At 43.5% G+C, this 23,924-nt stretch overlaps 1 long non-coding RNA gene across 2 annotated transcripts in view; it reads left to right on the top strand.

The window, feature by feature from the left end:
• Positions 1–23,924, top strand: part of LOC107184467 — a 61,653-nt gene that overhangs the window by 29,389 nt on the left and 8,340 nt on the right. The window contains exon 4 of one of the 2 annotated variants that reach the window (XR_001515320.1): positions 2,601–2,719. The exons of the other annotated variant lie outside the window; for it this stretch is intronic. This is a non-coding gene — a long non-coding RNA (uncharacterized LOC107184467). Of the gene's footprint in view, positions 1–2,600; positions 2,720–23,924 lie in introns of those variants that run through there. 2 annotated transcript variants of the gene reach the window in all.

The following is a 23,924-nucleotide window of genomic DNA, read 5'->3' as shown; positions in this document are numbered from 1 at the left end:
GAACATTGGTTTCCTCCGTCATTGAAGCAAGCAAGCCTCATGTTAGTTTCAAGCTGCCTGGCTGCTGGCCGCCATCCCATCTTGGCTGGCAGTTAATTTGCATATCTCGCTGATTAGCCAATGGGAAGGGTAGTGGATGTACGCTAATTACCATGTTTCTCTTTTATTAGATAGGATTAGGTAGCTTTTTTGTAATAAACAGTGAGGATATTTATGGTTCAACTATAGAAATTGACATTTTTGCTGGTAAAATTGTTAATTATCAGCAAGTTCATACAAATCAATGTAATGTAGGGTGGAGGAGACAAGGATGGAAAAGAGACTTCTCTGAATACATTTGTTATGTATTTTTGACATTGGACTTCTATAAATGTACCTTACACATTAAAAAAATTTAAACTCAATTTAAAATTCCTAAGATTTTAATATAAACTAAAAACAATGAGCTTAACTGTATGCCAAGTTAATGTTATAGCTGCACAGAAAAGTAATTATTTCAAGTAATTCTACAATCTACACTAATAAAAGAAAGAGATGCAAATTGACCATACCTTCACGATGCCCACCAATCAGGAGTGAATATGAAAATTAACTCAACAAAGATGGTGGGTTAATTTGCATACGTAGGCGCTGAGCAGCCAGGGATGGGGCAGGACGCCGGCATTCCACTCTGCCCCAGCCGCTCCGGGCCTCTGGGCAGCTTGGGAAGGCAGAAAGGTGGCTCCAGGCTGGAGCAAAGGCGGCTCTGGGTGGGGCCAAGGTGGTGCTGGCAGCCAGGGGAAAGAAGGCCCATTCTTGCACAAATCTTCATGCATTGGGCCTCTAGTATAGTATACTAGAGGTGCATGAAATTCGTGCATGGGTAGGGTCCCTAGGTCTCACCGGCGATCAGGGCCGATCCAGGCCTTCCTTCTTCGACTACCGGCTGGGGCCTTCCTTTGTTCTGCATCGCCCCCTGGTGGTCAGCACATGTCATAGTGAGCGATCGAACTCCCGAGGGGGCACTTTGCATATTAGCCTTTTACATATATAGATTTGCTAAATATATAAGGGGAATATATTTTAAGGGCAAAGACAGCTAACACTTCATTTAACACATTGTTTGCTGGTAGTTTTTATCGCGCGCTAACAGGTGGCGCAGGCCATTTTTGCGCAAATGGCAACGTTCAGTAAAATTACGATAACTTTAGTTTACGTATTTATTTATTTATTTATTTTTTTAAGCGTGCTAACAGGTGGCGCGGGCCATTTTTGCTAATTTTTTGCGCAAATGGCAACGTTCAGTAAAATTACGATAACTTTAGTTTACGTATTTATACGTTACCCGCATTCTACCGCTAGTCTATAAAAAACGTATTAATACGTGTCCCGTGCTCTACTACACTGGTAGAACGTATAAATACGTTTCCCACATACAATGTGTTAATAGTTATATTGCTAGTAGAAGTCTTTATATTAGTATTGTGAAACTACTTTCTATATAGTGCAGCATAAAGTAATAAGTAATTATGTTATTAGGAACCAAGAATTGGCAATTTTAGGGAATTAAGTAAGCATTATCCTGCCTTTCCAATTCAATCTACCTTTCAGGGTGACCAAGTAGCATTAATTAATGAAGAAAAATTCTTTACAGATGATTAACAACTAATAAATGGGGAAGGAATGACAATTAGATAAATCACCAGTTTGCAATCCTAATGATATAATCAAGGCAAAGATCAATAAAGGATGAAAGCATTAGATGAAAGGCTTATGGGGAAGTTTACAATGAAGAGATCTAGCTGATACCACTTGAATCTGCTGATCAATATTAACATTACTAAGCCTGAAATAGCCAGACAAATGTGTTATTGAGATGCCCCTTTATGGGGGGAAAAAATCTGAATCCAATAAAGCTTTTATTTAAAAAAATTTGTATATATATATATCATTGATTTCAGAGAGAAAGGGAGAGGGTAACAGAGATAGAAACATTAATGATGAGAGAGAATCATTGATTGGCTGCCTCCTGCAAGCCCCCTATTGGGGATTGAACCCACAACCTGGGCATGTACCCTTGACCGGAATCAAACCTGGGACTTTTCAGTCCACAGTCCGATGCTCTATCCACTGAGCCAAACCAGCTAGGGCTCTAATAAAGCTTTTAGAACTAACCTCCAGTTTACATGAATACAGGAGGTGGAGGCTCAAGTTTAAGTGATTCCACAAGGATTTAAATGGATAAATCCAGGATATGGGATATTCTATAGAACAACTGACTAGTTTAATCACAAGTCAAAGGCGTATGGAAAGAAATAAAGGTGGGGCAAGGTGAGGAGAGACTGTTCCAGATTTTAAGACTTAGAAAACATAATCATCAAATACAATGTGTGGACCTCATCTGGATCCTGATTCAACTGAACCAATGATAAAAAAGAGAACTAGGAAAATGGCCTAAAAATTAGATGATATTAAGGATTTGTTTCTTTTGTTAGGTGTGTTGCCAGCAGTGTGGTTTTGTGAGAAAATATAGGCAGACCTCATTTGATTGCTCTTCGCTTTATTGTGCTTCACAGCTGTTACATTTTTTGTGTGTGTTTTTTTTTTTTTACAAACTGAAGGCAAGACCCTCCACCAGCAAATGGATCATGGCTCCCTTTATTACTGTGCTCACTTTATTGCTGTACTCACTTTATTGCAATGGTCTGGAACCAAACCCACAGCATCTCTGAGGTATGTCTGCATTCACATACTTTAGAGATGCAAAGTGAAGGATCTAGAAAAGAAATAAGAGGCCCTAGCTGGTTTGGCTCAGCATTTGTCCTGTGGTCTGATGTTTCTACCTCTCCCTTCCTTTCTGAAATCAATATATATATCCTGTCTAATAAAGAGGGGATATGCTAATTGACCCTCACACCATTGCAAGGATGGTGGCGCCCATAGCCAATAAGGAGGGAATATGCTAATTGACTGCCCCACCCTAAAAAATGGCAGTGCCCACAGCACAAGATGGCAGCACTCAGTCCCTTCAGCCCCCCAGCCACCCAGGGCCGGCCCAAGGCACAGGCAAGCCTTAGATGTCAGCTTCCCAGCTGCCCATGGCCGAACAGCACTGGCAGCAGCAGAGGTGTGATGGGGCATTGCCTTCCCGTGATCGCCAGGTTGCCTCCCGCCCTGAGGGCTCCTGGACTGTGAGAGGGGGCAGGCTGGGCTGAGGGACCCACCCCTCCAGTGTATGAATTTTCAAGCACTGGGCCTCTAGTATGTTTGTGTGTGTGTGTGTGTGTGTGTGTGTGTGTGTGTGTATATGAAGAAATAATGAGAGGTCAGAGAATTGCTTTAAAATGCTTCCACAGAAATAGGAGAGAACTAGATGAAGCAGTGAGGCAAAACTGAGAGTTGTTGAATCAGGGTGAAGAATATTTTTAATACTATCTTTTCTAATTTTGTTTATTTGAAAATTTTCATAATAAAAAATGTAGTGGAGACAAGCAAAATAGAAATCTTCTGGATAATCCATCCTGATCCTTGTTTATCAACAGAATTAAAAAAAATGGAAAAGTTATTTCAAAACAGACTAACTTGCTGTTCTTTAGTTGTCAGCTCAAACTATGAGGTAGAAGCACATCCGATGTCAGTGATCACACCTGGGAAGATGTGATTAATGTGGAAGGAAGGGTTGTTGGTGGGGGTAGCACTTCTTTCTCACTACTCTCTTTTTGCTATCACCTGAAGTGGCACCTCAGCAAATCCAAGCAGGATTTGCAATGAGAGCAGTTTGCAGTGTGTGTTTTTTTTCTCATCTAAAAAATGCTAATCACTCTCAATGTCTTTGCTGATTCACTGGGGAATAATTTTTGGTCCTGTAAGTAGATCCCAAGACTTAAACGGAACTTGGGAAGAATTTAACAAGCATGTATTCTGTACAGATCACCCCTCATCTGATATAGGTGTTCTGGGGGGCTGGGGACCTGAGGGTCCACAATCCACCATGGGTTCTTGGCTTCGTGCGGGAAAGAATTCAAACACAAGCCAGAATAGAGTTTAAAGTGAAAGTGAGTTTATTAGTGACACAGTGAGACAGGGAAAGGGCTACTCCTCAGACAGAGCAGCCCCCCCTTCAGCAGAATTTGCTTCCTTTATTGAAGTTTATTTAATGGGGGAGGAATATTTATTTGCTTCCTTTATTGAAGTTTATTTAATGGGGATGGAATAGGGTATTCAGTAAGGGGGAGGAATATTCAGAATCATCCCAGGAAAGGAGTAGAGATTTCTTGGAAGAGCTCTGTTGGCCATTTTGTGTCCTCACATGGGCTTTCTTTTTCCAATCCTGGTGATGTGTGGTGTGTCGGTTAATATGCTGATGAATTTGAGGAAGAGCCTCATGTGAAGGGGTTGAAATCTGGGGTAATTACGTAGAAAGATTAAGATACTTTTCTTAAAAGACCTATTAAAATCCAAGGCTGTGCTCAGCTGGTGTAGCTCAATGGTTGAGCATTGACCCAAGAACCAGAAGGTTATGGTTCAATTCTGGTCAGGGCACATGCCTGGATCACAGTCTCAATCCTCAGGTGGCATGCAAGGGGCAGCAATCAATGATTCTCTCTCATTGAAGCTTCTATCCCTCTCTCCCTCTCCCTTCCTCTAAATGAAATCAATAAAAACATGTTTTAGCCCCAACTGGTTTGGCTCAGTGGATAGAGTGTCGGCCTGCAGACTGAAGGGTCCCAGGTTCAATTCTGGTCAGGGCATGTACCTTGGTTGTGGGCACATACCCAGTAGGGGTTGTGCAGGAGGCAGCTGATCGATGTTTCTCTCTCATTGATGTTTCTAACTCTCTATCCCTCCACCTTCCTCTCTGTAAAGAATCAATAAAATATATTTTAAAAAACATATTTTAAAAAATCCATGGCTGAGCCTCAGATTTTTATTATCTGGAATCGCCTAGTAATAATGAGATTAACAGCTATCTGTGGCCTGTGTCTGGGCAGCTAGCATTTTTGCCTGCTCAGTGTCCCTTTCCCCTCCTCCTTATAATAGGATATTCTTTCTTTGGGGGAAATCTGTATGTTTGCATAGGGCTGCTCCTTTCCTTCTACATGGGATGGGCAGATCTAGCCAATCAGATTACCCCATTTCCTTGACCATAGAAGTTACTACAGAAGTTACTACACGGATGGGCATATTGGCTCAACCCAGAATTTTTCAGCCAGATCTTCTGGAGAAAAGCTCTTTATCCATTGAATTGATAAAGTGGCTGGCTGTGAGGCGTGGCTTGCTGGTGGCTAGAGTGCCCTTCACACGCAGAGAGCCAACAAAACAGAAGTGTTGGGGACTTTGGAAAACTAAGCCCTCCTTCAATTATTTGAGCCTTTTGTTATAACTGTGCCTGGAGCAAGATTGGGTAATTTAAATGTGAGCAACAGTAAATTGCCTTTTCCCCCCCTCCCTTACTTAGTTTCAATTGGGTTAGTGTCATTTCCCTGGGAAGGTCTTAATTAGCATGGCATCATCCATTCCATTAACATTTATTAAGTGATTGCAGTCACTTAGACACCCTGGAGATACAGAAAGGAAAGACAGTCCATGTTCCAAGTTGCTAGCAGTCAAAGACACAGTTATGATACAGGAATAATAGATGACACATCTGGTGCTCAATAGGTTCAAGCACTGTTCTAAACATTTTACATACACGTGTAGGCAAAAGTAGGTTGACAATTGTGAGTACATGAAACACAGAGTTTATCTTGTATTATTAATTAATTGTATTATTTTCCATATGAACAACTGTAAACCTACTTGTGCTCACCCCTATACACTCTGTTATATCATTCTTACAACAACCCAATGAGATAGTTTCTGGTTTATTTTTGTTTTGTTTTGTTTTGTTTTTTCCATTTTAGAGATAGGGAAAATGAGGCACAGAGGAATTAAGGAAATTTCCCAAGTTTACCCAGTTCAGAAGTAGAAGATCAGGATTTAAACTCAGGTAGCCCAGCTTTTACCATCACACTCTCTAAGGGTCAATGTTGGAGTTATCCTGAGAATAACTAATAATAATGGCTTACTATGTGTCCAGCCTGGTGCTAGGTACATTTCTGCCCTAATGCATTAAATCTTTCCAAGGATTTCATGCAGCAAAGCTTGTTTATTTATTTATTTATTATTTAATCTTCACGTGAGGATCTGTTTTTTTAAATTAATTTTTTAGAGACAGGATCGGGGGGGGGGAGAGAGAGAGAGAGAGAGAGAGAGAGAGAGATGGATGAGGGGAATATCGATACGTTGCCTCTCATACATACCCCAACTGGGGATCAAACCTGCAATCTTTTGGTGTACAGGATGATGCCCAACCAGCTGATCCACCTGGCCAGGGCAAGCTTATTTGTTGTATAGTGGAGGGAACTGAGGCTCAGAGAAGATAAGTGACTTGCCCAGATCACACAGGTAACAAATGGCAAAGGGTGAATTTGGATCCAAGAGCTTTCTCTTTGTGTCATAGGACCTTACCGTCCAGCTTTCCACTAGAGGTGTGGCATGTCTAGGATGCTAATGACTGGCTGCCAGTGACTGGGGAATGGAGTCAACACGGAGAGTCCTGTGTCACCAGAGAGTGGCGTATTTTGCTCCCAGCAGTGCTCTTGGAATTTGTGTATACCTTGCAACCTGAGACTCCTGAGAATGTATCTGCGGTAGTGGGGGGGAGATCAGGGAGCTCAGTGTAAGTGTCCCTTTGGGAGAATAAAAAGGATATTATTTATTTATTTTTGTGGCAGCTATTCAAATGTTGGAGAAGGAGAAAATTGCATTTGTTCTGCTTCCTGCTTTCAAGCCAGACCTGTGAATATGGTATATGTCAGGTATATTGAGGACAGAGTGCACATTTAATCAGAAAACCAGACTTTAGAAGCAATATTTGGGTTGGAAGATTTTTTTATGATCCATAACAGGCATACTTGTCTTATAAAAACACTCCCAATATAGGAGAAGTCTTTTTTTTTTTTTATGAAGTCAGTGTTTATTAACATATAGTTCACGTTTACAATTTATTTATTTATTTTTAAATATATTTTTATTGATTTCAGAGAAGGGCGAGGGAGAGAGAGATAGAATCATCAATGATGAGAGAGAATCATTGATAGGCTACCTCCTGCTCACCCCCTACTGAGGATCGAGCCCACAATCCTGGCATGTGCCCCTGACCAGAATTGAACCTGGGACCTTTTAGTCTGCAGGCTGAGGCTCTATCCACTGAGCCAAACTGGCTAGAGCTATAGGAGAAGTGGTTTCATAAATTTTACTCCCCTTTACCCCCACCCTCCCCTGCCTTCCCTCAAGAAGTTCTTAATGGAGTTCCACATAACCAATTCACAGGATTAGCCGATGCTCCCCATTGCTTCTGGAAAATTTATCAACTAAGGCACACCTGTTTGCTTCTGCACACAAACATTTTATATATATATATATATATTAACTCATTAAATCCTTATAACAACACCATTTTACAGGTGAGAAAAGTGTGGTATGAGGAAGTTAACTCAGCACCAATTGCATTAGATGCTTACAAGGAGTCAATGATGTTTGCTAAGAAACCAATTTTTGCCAGGCACACCTGGTATAATTTAATTAAAGTGTAAGTCTGTGAAATATGAGTGTGAAAAGTGGAGCTATTATTTCTATGAAAAGAAAGTGGAATGTTTTGGAAAGACTTGAGAAAGATGCGTTTCTAAAAACAAAAATGAATTCTATTGAATTAGGTATGAGCAAGACCGTGCTCTTTCCTGTTTCTATAACCGTGTCTGTTGCTTCCAAGTAGAAGGATTTTTCTTACCTTTTCCCTCTCAAATGCATCCTCTAGGCCCACCTCCTCTGAGAGATCTCTGATAGTCTGAGTTCTACCAGTTCTGCTACTCTTCAGTGGGAAGTTGCTTAATCTCTCTGAGCCTTAGAGTCTGCACCTGTGAAATAGAAATATCAACCCTGTAGGATAGTTGTAGAGATTAAGTGAGATGATGCTTGTAGGGTTATCTGGCCAATAGTATGTATTCATCAAATGGCAATAATTACAGGGTGACTGCTCCAAAGCGAGGAGTTACTACAACAGATGAATGAGAATAGTCACTGCCTGAAGAGACGCAGGCTCACCTTGCCCTGTAGGGAGCTGAAGCAGATTTTCACAGATGTAAATGGAAACTTTTCTAGATGTTTTTCGACACTGACACCATTATGTCATCCCAATTCTCAGTTAGCATTTGACTAACTCATCCGGGAGGCCTGGAATGCATCAGCACAGAGCCTTTCTAGATAAAACTTTCTTACACTTAGTCACAACCGATTTGTTCTGAGGCCTAAACAGACCATAAGAATTACTTTAAGAGGGGCAGATTCTTGATTCATAGAGGCCACATTGGTACCAGAAAGGGGACTTGGCCCTGGACAGGTCTGCCTGGGACCAACCAGCGTCATGTGGTTCTTGCCTTCGTGCAGAAAAGATTTCATAATATGAGTCCAGGTGATTTGGAGAGTACATTTATTAAAGCTGGGGACAGTGAGACAAAGATGGACCTAGGATTGAAGAAGCAACAAGAGACAGTCTAGACAGGCCTGCTTTGGTTTTCTAAAAATGTTATAGGGAAGAAATGGACCTAAGCTGGGCTGCTTTTAGCTCACTGAGAAGTTAGAGAAAAGAGGGTCTGGGAGACAGGTTCAGGCATTAGTTTGGGATGAGCTGCCCTTGACCATTGCTGCCCTGTTTGCAAGTCTTGTGGGGTCCCTTAGAGTTTAGGAGATGCATGCCTGTGGGGGAAGGAGAGAGGGAAGGGAAAGGTGCCAAATAGGTCCTTTGTTTTGAAGGTTTTTAAAGGCTGAGGGTTTAGGAGAGGTCACGGGGGAGATCTCAATAGAATGTTCATCAGGTTTTCCATGTGCACTCTTTCAGGGCTCTAGTCTTTGCTGATTGGTCAGCGCCAGGAAAGAGGGTCATTAGTAATCGAAGCTGGTCCTGGCATTGCCTACTAGGTTTTGTTGCTTTTGGGCCTGGAGCTAAAGTACAACTGGGGCTAGATGTTATCTCTCAGAAGGAAAGGTCAGGGAGTCCTAAGCCACATGATCAGCGATATGCTAGGGGAGGAACGGCCACCCTGCAGTGAGGTCCAGCACCGATTTTGCCTGTTGCCGTACACCTGGGGCTTTCCACCCTGGTGACCTTCGGTATCTGGCTGCAAATTCCTCGGCCAGTTTGTTCAGCTATCTGTCTCAGCTTCCCCATTCCATAGCTTCCTACATCCTGCCTCAGCATGGAGCAGACTCTGGAATCTCTCTAATCTGGGTTCAAAATCATGGCTCTACCATTCACTGGCTATTTGACCTCAGGAAAGTTACATAATGACACTGAGTATCAATTTTCTCATCAGAAAAGTGGGGGTGATAATTCTCGTTTCATAGGAGGGTAATAAGAAACAGCTGAGATGAAGTATCAGGTGTCCAGCACCGTATTTGACATACAGTCAATACCTAATAAAAATTAGTTTCCTAATGGGTGAATGTAAGTAGGTAGGAATGCAGTGGGTACACACCTAACCTAGGAGGTAAGGATTTGCGAGCAAGCCTTTCTTCAGTGCTTTCTTTGTGTCATCATCACAGTGACTCTGGTCTGGATAGCCCATTGGTCTGACCATACACACAGTCTTGTCCTAGTCTTTCCATAGGAATGACTAATGAGCAAACTCTAATTTCATTATGTGTCTTGGAGGGTTGTCTTGAATGAGGTGGTCAGCCTCTGAGAACCTCAGGAACGACATAGAAATATCACTGTGAGAGAAACACATTTATTGGTTGCCTCCTGCATGCTCCCCCAACAGGGCCCAGCCCTAGCAGGGAAGAGCCTGCAACCAAGACACACGCCCTTGACCAGAGTCCAACCTGGGACCCTTTAGTCTGCAGGCTGACACTCAATCCACTGAGCCAAACTGGCTAGGGCCCAAGGTGTCCTTTGACAGAGTATTTGATAATGAAGATGTGGTACATATATACTGTAGGATACTATTCAGCCATAAGAAAAGATGAACTGCTATTGTGTTTCTTCAGTGCTTTCTTTGTGTCATCATCACAGTGACTCTGGTCTGGATAGCCCATTGGTCTGACCATACACACAGTCTTGTCCTAGTCTTTCCATAGGAATGACTAATGAGCAAACTCTAATTTCATTATGTGTCTTGGAGGGTTGTCTTGAATGAGGTGGTCAGCCTCTGAGAACCTCATTTTCTTTCTCTCTTTCTTTCTTTCTTTCTTTCTTTCTTTCTTTCCTTCTTTCTTTCTTTCTCTCTTTCTTTTTTTTTGGCAAGTCCACTGCTACAATGAAAGAGTAAACTGTTGAAATCTTTGTTAAGATACCCTTGATCAGAAGGCCTCAGTTTTTTTTATTTATAACATGCAGATACATGTTCACCTTGTAAGAAGGATGAAAAGAGGGTATCTACCAGAAAAACTCAGAAACATTTGTTCACAAAGATATATGCACCTCTGTAATACTACCATTTGCAATGACATGGATGGGTCTTGAGAATATTATGCTAAGTGAAATAAGTCAGTCAAAAAAAACCTAAGAACCATATGATTTCCCTTATGTGTGGGATATAAAACTGAAACTCGTAGACACAGACAGACAACAGTATAGTGGATGCCAGAGGGAGGTAGCAAAGGGTAAAGGGAGACAAATATATGGTGAGGAAGATGATTTGACTTTGGGTGGTGGGTACACAATGCAATATACAGATCATGTATCATAGAAATATGCACTTAAAACCTATACAACCCTATTAACCAATGTCACCCCAACAAATTTAATTAAAAAAGAATGGTGAAAGAACTAGAAATAATGAAAACCATCAAAGACTGCTGACACTCAAAGGGACTCAATGAATTGTAACTACTAATAGTAGAATAGGAGACCTTTGATCTGAACTAGAAGTTGGTCAATTGATTGATACAGTTGATTAAAATAAGAAATCTTAAAGAAAAAAGAGATCCAACTGTCCCTCTCTCACCATGCCCTCTCAGTGCCACTGAAATCATCAAACCTGTTCATTCCATCCCTAAAGGCAGCTCCTATCCCCAACACGATCTTTATGATAGACATGAGTCATCCACTTACAGAGGCTAGAACTTCTCCAGACATGAAGTCTGGTCATTTCCAGATAAACGACCACAGGCTGTGGAAGGAGGAGAAGAGAGTGGGGGTGCCACTCACCATGGGCCACAGAAGAGGAAGATGTGGAGAAATCTGGAATGGGAGGGTGGTTTGAAGGGAGAAGGAACTGTGAAGTAGGAACTGCTTTGGTGACCAGCTGTCCCGCACACTGTGGTCTGGAGCAGACTGTCGTCTGCCTGCAGAACTGGGCTGCTCCCCGAGCATCCATTTTGAAATGAGCTTTTTTGCTCTGGAGGCCTGGGCAAGCTTTCCTTCCCCACCTGACTCTTTACATGCCAGCAACATAGACTCTCATAAGCCCCAGAACATGGGTTAAAGGGATGTGGCCTCCTGGATGGGGTTATGGTGCCCTGAAGGGAAATCCTTACCTGCTGGTCTAAGTGAGACCGGACAGAACCAGTTTGACCTTGCCTTCGCCTTGGGACAAAGGTGAAACACCACCCCTGGTTAAACATATTACAAATTACTACCCCCACTCTGAACTGGGACCATATAGTCAATGCAAAATCCACCTGGCAAATTACTAATTACAATTACTAATATTATAGTAAGTGCAGATGTCTGGTTTAGTTCTTGCAGTTTATAATTAGACCTTGTTGTGTGTGTGTGTGTGTGTGTGTGTGGCAGGGAGGGGACTTGAAAGCAGCTGTTTTGGTGCTATTTAGATCTGTGACTGACCCAGTTTTTAAAAATTAAAAATGTGGCATTGGTCATTTGTGACGTCTTTGCGCCTTGTTCACACTGGCGTAAGAAGAGCTTTGAGAAGTGTTTTCTGTACTGTGAGCATGTGGAAGAGGAAGGGCCTTGTGGCGAGGGCACCGACCAGCCCTCAAACACAGTTCCAGAGGCAGAGCTCTTGCTGAGATTTAGTTTCACTTGCTGAAAGGAAGATGGCAACGTAGGTCTCTTTGGAGGGTAACCTTAAAAAGCAGTGGATTTCAGGGGCAAATAATTAGGGAGGTTGTTTATACTGGTGTTCTTGAAGTTTTTGCCACCACTACCCTCATGATAAAAATGAGCAATAGGGTGAAACCTTAACCATCAATTTCCCCCTCCTATCTCTGTGTGCAGAGGGTCTGGCTTCCACGATCCTGCCCACAGTCTTGCAGGAAAATTGATAGTTTATTCGAAATAAACAGCACGAATTAGGACTATCATCTATGTCTGGTTGTTCAACGGGTTCTATGCCTGCTCATTATACAACAAGGTTTTTAGCCCAAAGTCAAGGGCAGCTCCTCTCCCCTCATTCTCAAGCATGTAGAAATAATCAAAGATGACCAAACATTTAAGTAAGATGTAAAGGACAAGATAAACTAACAGAAAAAAAAATGAAGGAAGCAAAGATAACTCAGGGAACAAACCAAAAAACCAAATAAACAAATTTAAAAGTTATCTAATGAGTATCCTCATAGAAGATGGTGCATTCACAAAATAAGAAGTGGTTGCAATGAAAAAAAACCCCACAATTCAGTGCAAAATAGAGGCTCCCCAAAGTTTACAACAATCCTAATAATTTATATTACACTAGAGGCCTGGTGCACGATATTTGTGCATGGGGCGGGGGTTAGGGTCCCTCAGCCCGACCTGCAGCCTCTCCAATCCGGGAGCCCTCAGGGGATGTCCTACTGATGGCTTAGGCCTGCTCCCCAAGGTTCTCTGCTCTCTGCGGGGCCTGCCTGCTCCACACCATGGTTACGGCAAGCAGGCCCTGCTGGGCGCTTGCCTGCTCCAGATCGCCATGGCAATGCCTGCTGGGCTCACGTTGCCAGGGTGACTCAGCCAGCATTCTGCCCCGGCTGCTATGGGTGCTGCCATCTTCGTTGCAGAATGGTGGTTAATTTGCATATTACTCTTTTATTAGATAGGATTACCAATAATAATGGGTGAAGCAAAAAGAAACTTTTTAAAACTATCAACTACAAAGAATGAATTTTGATCAACCATAGAGACAAGTTATCTTTCTCTTCCCTCTATTGAAAATGATATTATAAAATCATTATCCTATGAAGAGGCTATAAAAAAGTAAGCAGCTAAGCCCGGCCGGCATGCCTCAGTGGTTGAGCATAGACCTATGAACCAAGAGGTTCAATTCCAGGTAAGAGCACATGCTAGGTTGCAGACTTGACCCCTAGTAGTGGGTGTGCAGGAAGCAGCCAATCAATGATTCTCTCTCATCATTGATGTTTCTATCTCCCTTCCTGTCTGAAATCAATAAAAATATATATTTTTAGAAAGTAAACAACTAAAATTTATAGGAAAAAACACTTATAGACGTGTGTTAAGCAGTTAACTAATAAAGAATTTGCATTTCCCTGGCCATCAGCTTTTTATTTTTTTATAATGTTTTAAAATTTATTTGAGAGAGAGAGGAATGAAGAGTGAGAGCAAGTGAGTGAGAAACATTGATGTGAGAGAGAAACATGCATCAGCTTTTTTTGTCTCTCTCTTTTAAGTGTTAGTGTCTGCAGAGTTCTGTCCTTATAGCTCTCCTCCATCCATAGGCAGCTGACCATCTCTGTGGCTGCAGCTCCGGTCCTGATTTCCTAACCTCAGGCCACAGCTCTTTCCTTCTCTAGACCCATACACATCCATTCAACAACTGTTTCTTTTTTTAGAGCAATAAATACATTTATTATATGAGCTAAGATAAGCGGGAAGGATAATTTAGTTGCCTTTCTGGACCCCGATTGTCCTTAGATAAAAGTCCAGCTCCTTGCCCTCTAGCACATAGCCATCTGCTGAGCCACACTGGCCTGGTCTTGTAGTGATGCATGCAAGAGTCTTGTCCCTCTGTGACTGCTCTTCTAGAAGACTGCTGATTGTGGTATTGTTCTCCGTTTCTTCACGTTTGTTCTAAACTTTCCTTTTTTTTTTTTTATCCTCACCTGAGGATATATTCATTGATCTGAGAGAGAGAGAGGGAGAGAGAGAGAGAGAGAGAGAGAGAGAGAGAGAATGTAAAACACTGATCGGTTGCCTCCTGTACCTGCCTGACTGGGAATCAGACCCATGACTCTTTGGTGCATGGGACGACGCTCCAACCAACTGAACCACTCGGCCAGGTCTCTCCTGAATGTTTTTTTAAATCATTTTTTGTTTAAAAACTTTTCCTCCGCAGGAGTCAGCTTGGCCCCCTTCTTGTGGCCCAGAGGCAGTGCCCAGTGGGTACGGTGTACGGTCAGTGAGCACGATGCAGTTCTTTACTGGAGTCTTGGTGTGGACCCGCTCGGTGCTGGGTGCGTTGTAGATAACACCAGTAACCCTTGTACACAACACTCCGAGCCCCAGGAGCAGTTGCCTATGTCCAGCCTCAAGGCACAGTATTTCTTGCTGTGTCCCCTCACACAGACTGGGTGTCTGGGAGCAGGGGCAATCTTACTATTGGCAGCAAGTGTCCCAGCTCATATTTTTTCTTGTTGTGGTAGGGCTTTCCCTTGCCCCCAGTCTTGCGGTCCTTGGGCCAGTTGTCCCAAGAGATGACCATGGCTCAAAGCTGCCTGGAAAGAGCTGGGTGTCGTAAGCCAGGTACTTTTTTTGGCTGGGACACATCAATGAATGAAACAAAGATCTTTGCCTTCATGGAGTTTACGTGCCTAGATCTCTCCCTGTGGTTGTACCTAAGACTCAGTCTATCCCCAATTATCTCCTTATCTGTGCCCTTTGATTCTCCCCACCCCTAAAACTATTCTTCCCACGTATCCCCCCATCTCTCTGATAGCACTGTCATTCTCTCAGAAACCTGGGAGTCATCCCTGACCCCTCACCAATAGATCACCTTAGGCTGACCATTCTGGGACCTGAATCTCTCAAAACCCTCCCCTTATCTGTATTTCCACTGCCTGCCCCATTCTCATCCTTTCTCACCTGGCTTACTAACTGGCATCTCTGCCTCTGGGCTTGTTGCTGCCTATCATTCCCCATATAGCAGCTAGAATGAGGATAAAATGCAAATCAGAACCAGTTGCTTTCTGCCCAAACCTGTCCAGTGGCCCTGTCAGATGAAAGTCTAAACTCCTTATCTTGTCCCCATGCCCCTGGCTGTCAGGTGATGAGCATAGCTGCTGAAATCCCAGCTTACTAGTATGATCTTAGGCACATTTAAAAAATATTTTATTTATTTCTGAGAGGAAGGGAGAGGGAGAGAGATATAGAAACATCAATGATGAGAGAGAATCATTGTTTGGCTGCCTCCTGCAAGCCCCCAACCAGGGATCAAGCCCACAACCTGGGCATATGCTTTTGACTCGAGTCGAACCTGGGACCCTTCAGTCTGCAGGCCAACGCTCTATCCACTGAGCCAAACCAGCCAGGGCTTAGGCACATTTTTCAAAATCACCTCAATGCCTTACTGTCAAATGGGAATGATAATAATACTGACCTCATAGAGTTGTTGTGGGGAGTAAATTTGTTATTGCATACGAAGCACTAAGAACAGTACCTCACCATCGGTATATACTCAAGAAGCTCTGGTTTTCTCTCATAGGGTTGTTGTAATGGTTAAATAGGTTAAAACGTCTAAGAGGCTTCACACAGCACCTGGTCCATCTTAAATGCTCTGTAAGCCTCACTTCTTGACCCTCTCCCACACAAACCCTACTCAGCCCGCGGGATTGGCTGTGGTCCTCTCTATTGCACCTCCAGGCTTTGGTACTGGGTTCCTCCCTTCCTATCTTTTTCCTGGCAGTTCCCACCATTCCATCAAGACTGCACAGGTATCTGTTCCTGGCTGTCCCACCCCAGGTTGGATTGGTTGCTCCTCCTCTGCCTCTTCCTCTTAGAAACTGCGCTTACTTCTATCACCGGAATTGTTTTTTTGTCTGTTTTTTTGTTAATCCTTACCCGAGGGTATTTTTCCATTGATTCTTAGGGAGAGTGGAAGAGAGAGGGAAAGATGGAGAGAAACATCGATGTGAATGAAAAACATCTTATTGCCTCCTGCATGAGCCCCGACCAGAGCCCAGGCCAGGGAGGACCCTGCAACCAAGGTGTGTGCCCTTGACCGGAATCAAACCCTGGACCCTTTAGCCTGCAGGCCGACACTCTATCCACTGACAAAACTGCCTAGGACTATCACAGTAATTGCTTTTTTTTCCCCAGAATAAATTATTGTTATTTATTTTATAAATACACACCACACCACTACCAACACTTTTGCAAACAAAGCTACACCAGTCCCAAGAAACCAAACACCGGTGTTCTACCACTTAGGATCTAAAGACCCCAAATTTCTAAACAATTTATGAGCATTAAAATCTCAAAAGTCTTCTCAGACAATGATTCCTTTTTACAGGTACAGAAAATTTTAAATGAATGTATCACAGTAATTGTTGATTTAAAATGCATTGAGCCCTGGCAGGCTGGCTCAGTTGGTTAGAGTGTCCCCCAGTAAGCCAAGATTGTGGGTTTACTAGTAATCCCTGTTCAGGGAACATGCGGGTATCAACCAATGAATGCATGAATGGGTGGAGCAACACATCAATGTTTCTCTCTCTCCACCCCCCTTCCTCTCTCTCTTTCCAAAAAAAGCAGGGGGGTGGGGGGAATCAATGAATTTAACTCTAGAGTCTTTAAAAAAAAATGGACTGAGAAGCATCCATCAACAGATGAATAGATAAACAAAATGTGGTATACACATACAATGAAATATTATTCAGCCTTAAAGAAGAATGAAGTACTGACACATGCTAAATTGTGGATAAACCTTAAAAACATTATGCTAACTGAAATAAGCCAGACACAAAAGGACAATATTGTGTGATTCCACTTATATGAGTTTCCTGGAATAGGCAAACTTAGAAAGTAGAATACAAGTTACCAGGGGCTGAAGGAAGGAAGGAATGGGTACAGAACTTCCGTTTGAGGTGATGAGAAGGTCCTGGAGATAGTGTGATGGTTGCAGAAAAGTGTGAATGTACTTAATGTCACTGAATTGTACACTTAAAAATGATTAAAATGGTAAGTTCTATGTTATGTATACTCTACCATGATAATTAAAAAATTATCAATACTGCTAGGTTCAGAGGCTTATCCTACAGATTCTGGATGTTCCTTGAGTTAATTTGTAGGCATCTGAATAATTAATATCAGCATCTCCAAGGTCTTTATAGAAGCAGACCTAAACATTGCCTACCTCTGGATATACATTTCACAATGTAGTTTTCTCATTTGTAGAAATAAAGACCACTCAAATAAAAAAAAATTTTTAAAAAGAGAATAGTCTTTTATTTTTTAAAAAATATGTTTTTTATTGATTTTCTTTTAGAGAGGAAGGGAGAGGGATAGAAAGATAGAAATATTTATGAGAGAGGAACCTCGATCGGCCGCCTCCTGCATACCTACTGGGGATTGAGCCTACAACCTAGGCATGTGCCCTGTCCAGGAATTAGAGTGGTGACCTGTTGGTTCATGGGTCAATACTCAGCCACTGAGCCACACCAGCCGGGCAAAAAATATATCTTTTAATGTACAGAACAGCAATTTAACCTAGTTCTCATTTTGGCTCAAAATCCTGGCTTCAGCAGAGATTAGACTGATGGTTACCATAGTGGGGAGGTTGGGGGGCTGGGTGCAAAGGTGAAGGGAGTAAGAAGTACAACTTAGTAGTCATGAAATAGCCTCCAGGATGTAGAGTGCAGCATAGGAAATATAGTCAATAATATTGTAAAAACTGTGTGTGATGCCAGGTGGGGACTGGAAATATCAGGGGGAATACCTTGTAAAGTATATGATTATCTAACCACTGTGCTGTACACTGGAAACTAATACAAAATAATACTGAATGTAAATTGCAATTGAAAAAGAAACTTTTTAAAATCCTGGCTTTGCCAGTCTGTGACCTGATATAAGGTAAATAGGGGCCCGGTGCACAAAATTCGTGCACATTAAAAGGGAATTAATTAGAGGAAATATTTTAATATTGCTATTTGCCCTTTCTCTATAATAGAAGTGTCAGAGATAAAAGAAAATTAGTAAAATGTATATGAAAATCTTCCTCCTGTCAGAGTCTGGGACACACTGTGGGACCCAGAGTCATGTCCCCAACCATCTGTGTGCACCTCGAAATAGCGAGAGACCCAGACCCAGCTGGCCCCACCCCCATTGGGTGAGATCCAGACCCGGCCGGCCCCACCCGCATTGGGTGAGATCCAGACCCGGCCGGCTCCACCCCCATCAAGCCCCTCCAGGTGGGGGGCACAGCCTCAGGTTCCCCGTCAAGCCCTGCCAGGTGGGAGGCAGAGCCTCAGGTCCCCCGTCAAGCCCTGATGGGTGGGGGGCACAGCCTCAGGTCCCCTGGCCCCATGCCAGGTGGGGGGTGCACCCTCAGGTTCCCCAACCCAGCACTGGGGCAGTCAAGCCCCACTGGGTGTGGGGGAACAGCCTCAGGTCCCTGCTGATTGCTTGCTATGGCTCATTATGGGAATCCCGCCTCTGCTGTGGGCGCAGCCATCTTATGTTACAGGACCCCGGCCTCCACTGTGGGCACAGCCATCTTATGATGGTGTGATGGAGTGAGGGTCAATTTGCACATTACCTCTTTATTATATAGGATCGCTTCTCTAAGCTTCAGGTTCCTCATCTGTAAAAACAGGTAATTTTCGGTTAGAAAGTCATTTGGAATAATGTCCGTAGAATGCTTCCTACAGAACTTGGATAAGGCTGAGCACACAATAAGTGGTTTCTCTTATTACTGTTAGACTGTGACCTCTTTGGGCGTAGGGTCTGTGTCTCTGTCCTGGTTATATCCAGGTATTTCACACAGTAGGTGCTCAGCGCATGTGTGGGGAATGAATGAACGGCTGTTTCAAGGCCCTACTTCAGCAATTCTCAAGTGTGATCTGGGAACCCATGGAGGTTTCCAAGACCCCTTCAGGGTACCTGTGAAGTCAAAACTATTTTTGTAATAATACTAAGATATTATTTGTCTCTATAAGTCTCATCCTCACAGGAATGCACAGGAATGAGAAGTTCATTGATATGGTTTCAGGTTCTACTTTGTAACCAATCTAAGAAACTCCCACGAGTCAAGTTTTGGTGAGGTATCAAAGAAACATGCCCCCACTTCCCTGAAAAAAGCAGTTCAGATACTCCTCCCTTTTCTAGCTACAGAGAGGAGGAGGGGTGTTCTTCATTACACTTCAGCCCAAAGGAGATATTGCAACAGACGAAATGTAGGAGCAGATATGAGAATCCAGCTGTGTTCTATTAATCTAGATAGTAAAAGAGATAACAAAGATTTAAGGCATGCTACTCTTCTCATTAATTTTTTGCTGGAGAAAACAGTTATTTTTCATAGAAATATGTTCTTCATGTTAAAGTACAAAGAAATTGCTAAGGTTATTTAAGAATGAATAAGTATTCAACAGTGTTTTGAATTTCTAGCAAGGTAAATATTGATAGGTAGGACCCATGTAAACACCGTCCTCTGGAATCCTCAATGATTTTTAAGAGTGTAGAGGGGTCCTGACACTGTAAAGGCTGAGAACCCACGTCCTGCCTGGCGCTGGGATCCCTGCCACGCCACCCGATACAACCGCGTTACTGCCCCCGAGAGCAGCTGGTTGCATCTTTGGACTACTCTGCCGGCTAGAAAGTTCTGGCAAGGAGTCAGGAGTCTGTGTTTTGGAGGCTCCCACTGACTGGTGCTAGGCTCACCCCTTGGAGCTTGGAGCCTCTTCCAGGTCCGGAAGACAGTCATCAATGGCCCTTTGTGGTGGCTCCAGGGAGAACCAGCCTGCCCCTCGCGTGGGGTGACTCACGTGCATGTGTGTTTTTCTGTGTCAGCCTGTGATTTGCAGGAAGCATTGCCGGGCCAGACAACTCACAGCTGCTCTTCCAGGAACCAGAAGGTTGTCTCCAGCCTCACACTGAATTTTTTTAAAAAATGTATTTTATTGATTTTTTACAGAGAGGAAGGGAGAGGGATAGAGAGTTAGAAACATTGATCAGCTGCCTCCTGCACACCCCTACAGAGGATGTGCCCACAACCAAGATACATGCCCTTGACCGGAATTGAACCTGGGACCCTTCAGTCCACAGGCCAACGCTCTCTCCATTGAGCCAAACTGGTTAGGGCCTCACACTGAATTTGAGAAACTTATTTTGTTGTTGCTTTTCTCAAAAAATTATTTTCCCCCCACTATAAGTCACATGTGCTTCTAAAGGAAAAACAGAGAAAAACACAGAGAGAAAAAGATCCTTAAAAAGGAAAGTTGAGTGACAGTTAGCCCTGACTTTCTTGTCCTGGCATTTCCCTTTCAGGCTTGCCCTGATGCCATTCTCTTCAAACAATCCCTAGGAGCAGGTCTGTGCTCCCCTCCTCCAGAGGCCCGGCTGCACGGTGGAGGGTGGCTGTCTGTCTGCCTGTCTATCAGCCAGAAGCCCTTGAGCACAGCTGAGGAGGGCACTCACACAGAACAGGAAGCTCCCGGGAGCGTTCTGTCTGAAGGCCCTTTAGGTCAGATCTCTTCAGATTATGTGGGGTCAGAGGGGACAGAGACTTGATTACAGCAGTGATTGGTCAATTTTTTTCTGCTTTTTTTTCACATGTGAAATATGAAGTTCTTTCAGAAATCCTACTTCTGAGAATCTATCCTATGGAAATGGTCCCTTCAGTCCACAGGCCGACATTCTATCCGCTGAACCAAACCAGCTAGGGCTATAAAGATTTTTTAATGACATGGGAAAATTAACATAGAGCATTGGTTGCCTAGAATATGACTAGCATATAGTTTTAAAATAAATATTTGTTGATAGAAAATTGAATAAGAAACTATATATACCGGTCAGTCTCGATTATATAAATATTTTTGTAACAAAGTCAAAAAAGGTTATCCTAATGGTTGGCACTAATATATCTCAGATGGAGGACACTGTGTTTATGAAAGGACTTTGCAATGCCCAGCAGACAGGGATGTCAGCAGATACTCAGCTCAGACCAGGGGAAGCTGCTTTGCATGAGGCGAAGAGAGAATTGGTTTACCACTTGGGAAGGGGGGGGGCGGAGGGAGGGAGGAAGAAAGAAGGTATTGGTCAGCACTTGAAACTGCAAATAGACACTTAACTCAACATGGCTTAAGGAGAAAACCCAGATATCTAGCCAGACGTGGTTACATTCAGAGACTCACACCTTGTCATCCATATTTGAGTTCTTGCTCCATCTTTTGATTTTGTTTTCTTTTGTCTGATTCACTCTCAAGCAGGCTCCTCACATGTGGTAGCAAAGATGGGCACTGGCAATGCGAGGCTGACCTTCCTACCAGGTCTGTGACTCCAGGGGCAAGAGTTCTTCCCTTACCGAGTTCCCACAAGCCTGCCCCTGAATAGCAGTCCGGCCGAGGTCATTATCTGGGCGTGGTCACTTGTTGGATCGCTGACATAGGGTGGGTCAGCCCTGCTCAAGTCATTTGGAAGTTTCAAAAAGTTACTTGCCAGGTTCTTGGTGTAGAGCTTCTAAAAGTCTTGGAATTTCCTGAGTGATAAAAGTATCTTTATGATTCATACTCCCTTGAGTCATTCCTGAGTTCATGTTGATGAGGTGACTCATGGTGGGCCCCTATCTAGCTTCAGGATGGACACTGGTCACCAGAAAGACCAACCATTGATAGGAAGGTTGGGACGCTGAGCCAGCCCAACCTTCAGGGAGGAGAGGGGGTTGGAGATTGAGTTCAGTCATGTGGTCCATGATGTAACCAGTCATGCTCAAACAACGAAACTCTAATAAAACTCTGAACACCAAAGCTCAGTGAGTGGACGCTCCTGGTTGGTGAACACATTGTGGGGAAGATGAGGTATTGTTGCTCCATGGGGAGATGGCACAGAAACTCTGTGTTCAGAACCCTCCCAGACCTTCCCCGACATGTCTCTCCATTTGGCTGGTTTGATCAGTACACTTTAAAATAAAACTGTAGTGGTAAGTACAGTGCTATCCTCCGTTTTGTGTCATTTTAGTGAATTGTAGAACCTGAGGGGGGTGGTAGGAACCCTCTGGATTTGTACCTTGTTGATCAGAAGTATGGGTGGCCTGGGACCCTACCTGCCATTGGTGTCTGAAGTTGGGGTGGTCTCGTTGGGGAATGTGCTCCTAAACTTGTGGGGCCTGACAGTATCTCCTCTGGGTGCTGAGTGTCAGGATTGAACTGCAGTACACCAGCCGATGTCAGAACAGTTGGGGTTGAAACAGAATAGCTTTCACTCTGAATCTGTATATCAGGGGACCGGGTGTGGAACCAGGAACCCAGAGGCCAATGGCTATGGTATCAGGAGGCCACAGGGAAAGAAATGAAACCTTGAGGAGGGCTTGGGATTTCCTCAGGACATGGAATTGGAGAGGAGTGGTTAGTTTATAAGCTGACCTCATACACACAGGGCAGGGAAAAGAACAAAAAAGGAGTGACACCATTCTGGATTTGTAGGTGGCAGTTTTAATAAGCAAGGGAACTTACTTATCAGGCCTGTCTTGTGTGGCCACAAGACAAGTAGTTCTCCACTCCCTCCCTCCAGAATCTTAAAAGTTCATGTAGAGCAGTGGTTCTCAACCTTCCTAATGCCTCGACCCTTTAATACAGTTCCTCATGTTGTGGTGACTCTCAACCATAAAATTATTTTCGTTGCTACTTCATAACTGTAATTTGGCTACTGTTATGAATCGCAATGTAAATATCTGATATGCAGTATGTATTTTCATTGTTACAAATTGAACATAATTAAAGCATAGTGGTTAATCACAAAAACAATATGTAATTATATATGTTTTTCGATGGTCTTAGGCAACCCCTGTGAAAGGGTCATTCGACCCCCAAAGGAGTCATGACCCACAGGTTGAGAACCGCTGATGTAGAGGCCTTAACGGGGTTCAGTCACATATACCACCCAGATGACCTCAAAAGCACACCATTCTCCAAGGCTACGTCCTTGAAGCAGTTCCCACGTGGAGTGGTAGGCAGAGTACACATTCCAAGGACATGAGAGGGGTGAATAGACTCCAATTGCCTGGGTTCAGCCTAGGGTCAGTGGGCGGTCAAGTCCTCCTGATTGCCTGCTCCAGCACTCCATGCCTTGTCACCGGCTCCTATAATCTCACACGCCACCGCCCGGCTCCTGCAGTGGGCCCTGGGTGGTCAGCAAGGGGCTTCACCAGCACAGGCAGCCTGTTTGGTGCTGTCGGGCAGCACTGGAGGCAGATTCCACAGCAACCGTGCAGGCACCGTCGGGGAGAACAGAGATTAAGGCAGTGATACTTCAAACCAGTGACAACGGTTTTCACCAAGAGCGCATGAGCTGACCCACTGATTTTTTTAATATATTTTTTATTGATTAAGATATTACAAATGTGTCCTTGTCCCCACGTTACCCTCTACCCCCCTCCCCTCATGCCCTCACCCCCCCTCCCCCGTTGTCCGTGTCCATTGGTTAGGCCTATATGCTTGCATGTAAGTCCTGTAGTTGATCTTTCCCCCTTACCCCCCCCCTCCCCTACCTTCCCTCCGGGGATCGATAGTCTGATCACTATTTCTCTGTCTTTGGATCCGTTCCTGTTCGTCAGTCTATGTTGTTTTCTATATTTCACAAAAGAGTGAGATCATGTGGTATTTATCTTTCTCTGACTGGCTTATTTCACTTAGCATAATGCTCTCCAGTTCCATCCATGCTGTTGCAAAAGGCAAGAGTTCCTTTTTTTTAACTGCAGCATAGTATTCCATTGTGTATATGTACCACAGTTTTCTAATCCACTCATATC

The sequence above is a fragment of the Myotis davidii genome, unplaced genomic scaffold (genome assembly GCF_000327345.1).
Source record: "Myotis davidii unplaced genomic scaffold, ASM32734v1 scaffold646, whole genome shotgun sequence".
NCBI lineage: Eukaryota > Metazoa > Chordata > Mammalia > Chiroptera > Vespertilionidae > Myotis > Myotis davidii.
This window is presented reverse-complemented; position numbering and strand designations above follow the sequence as displayed.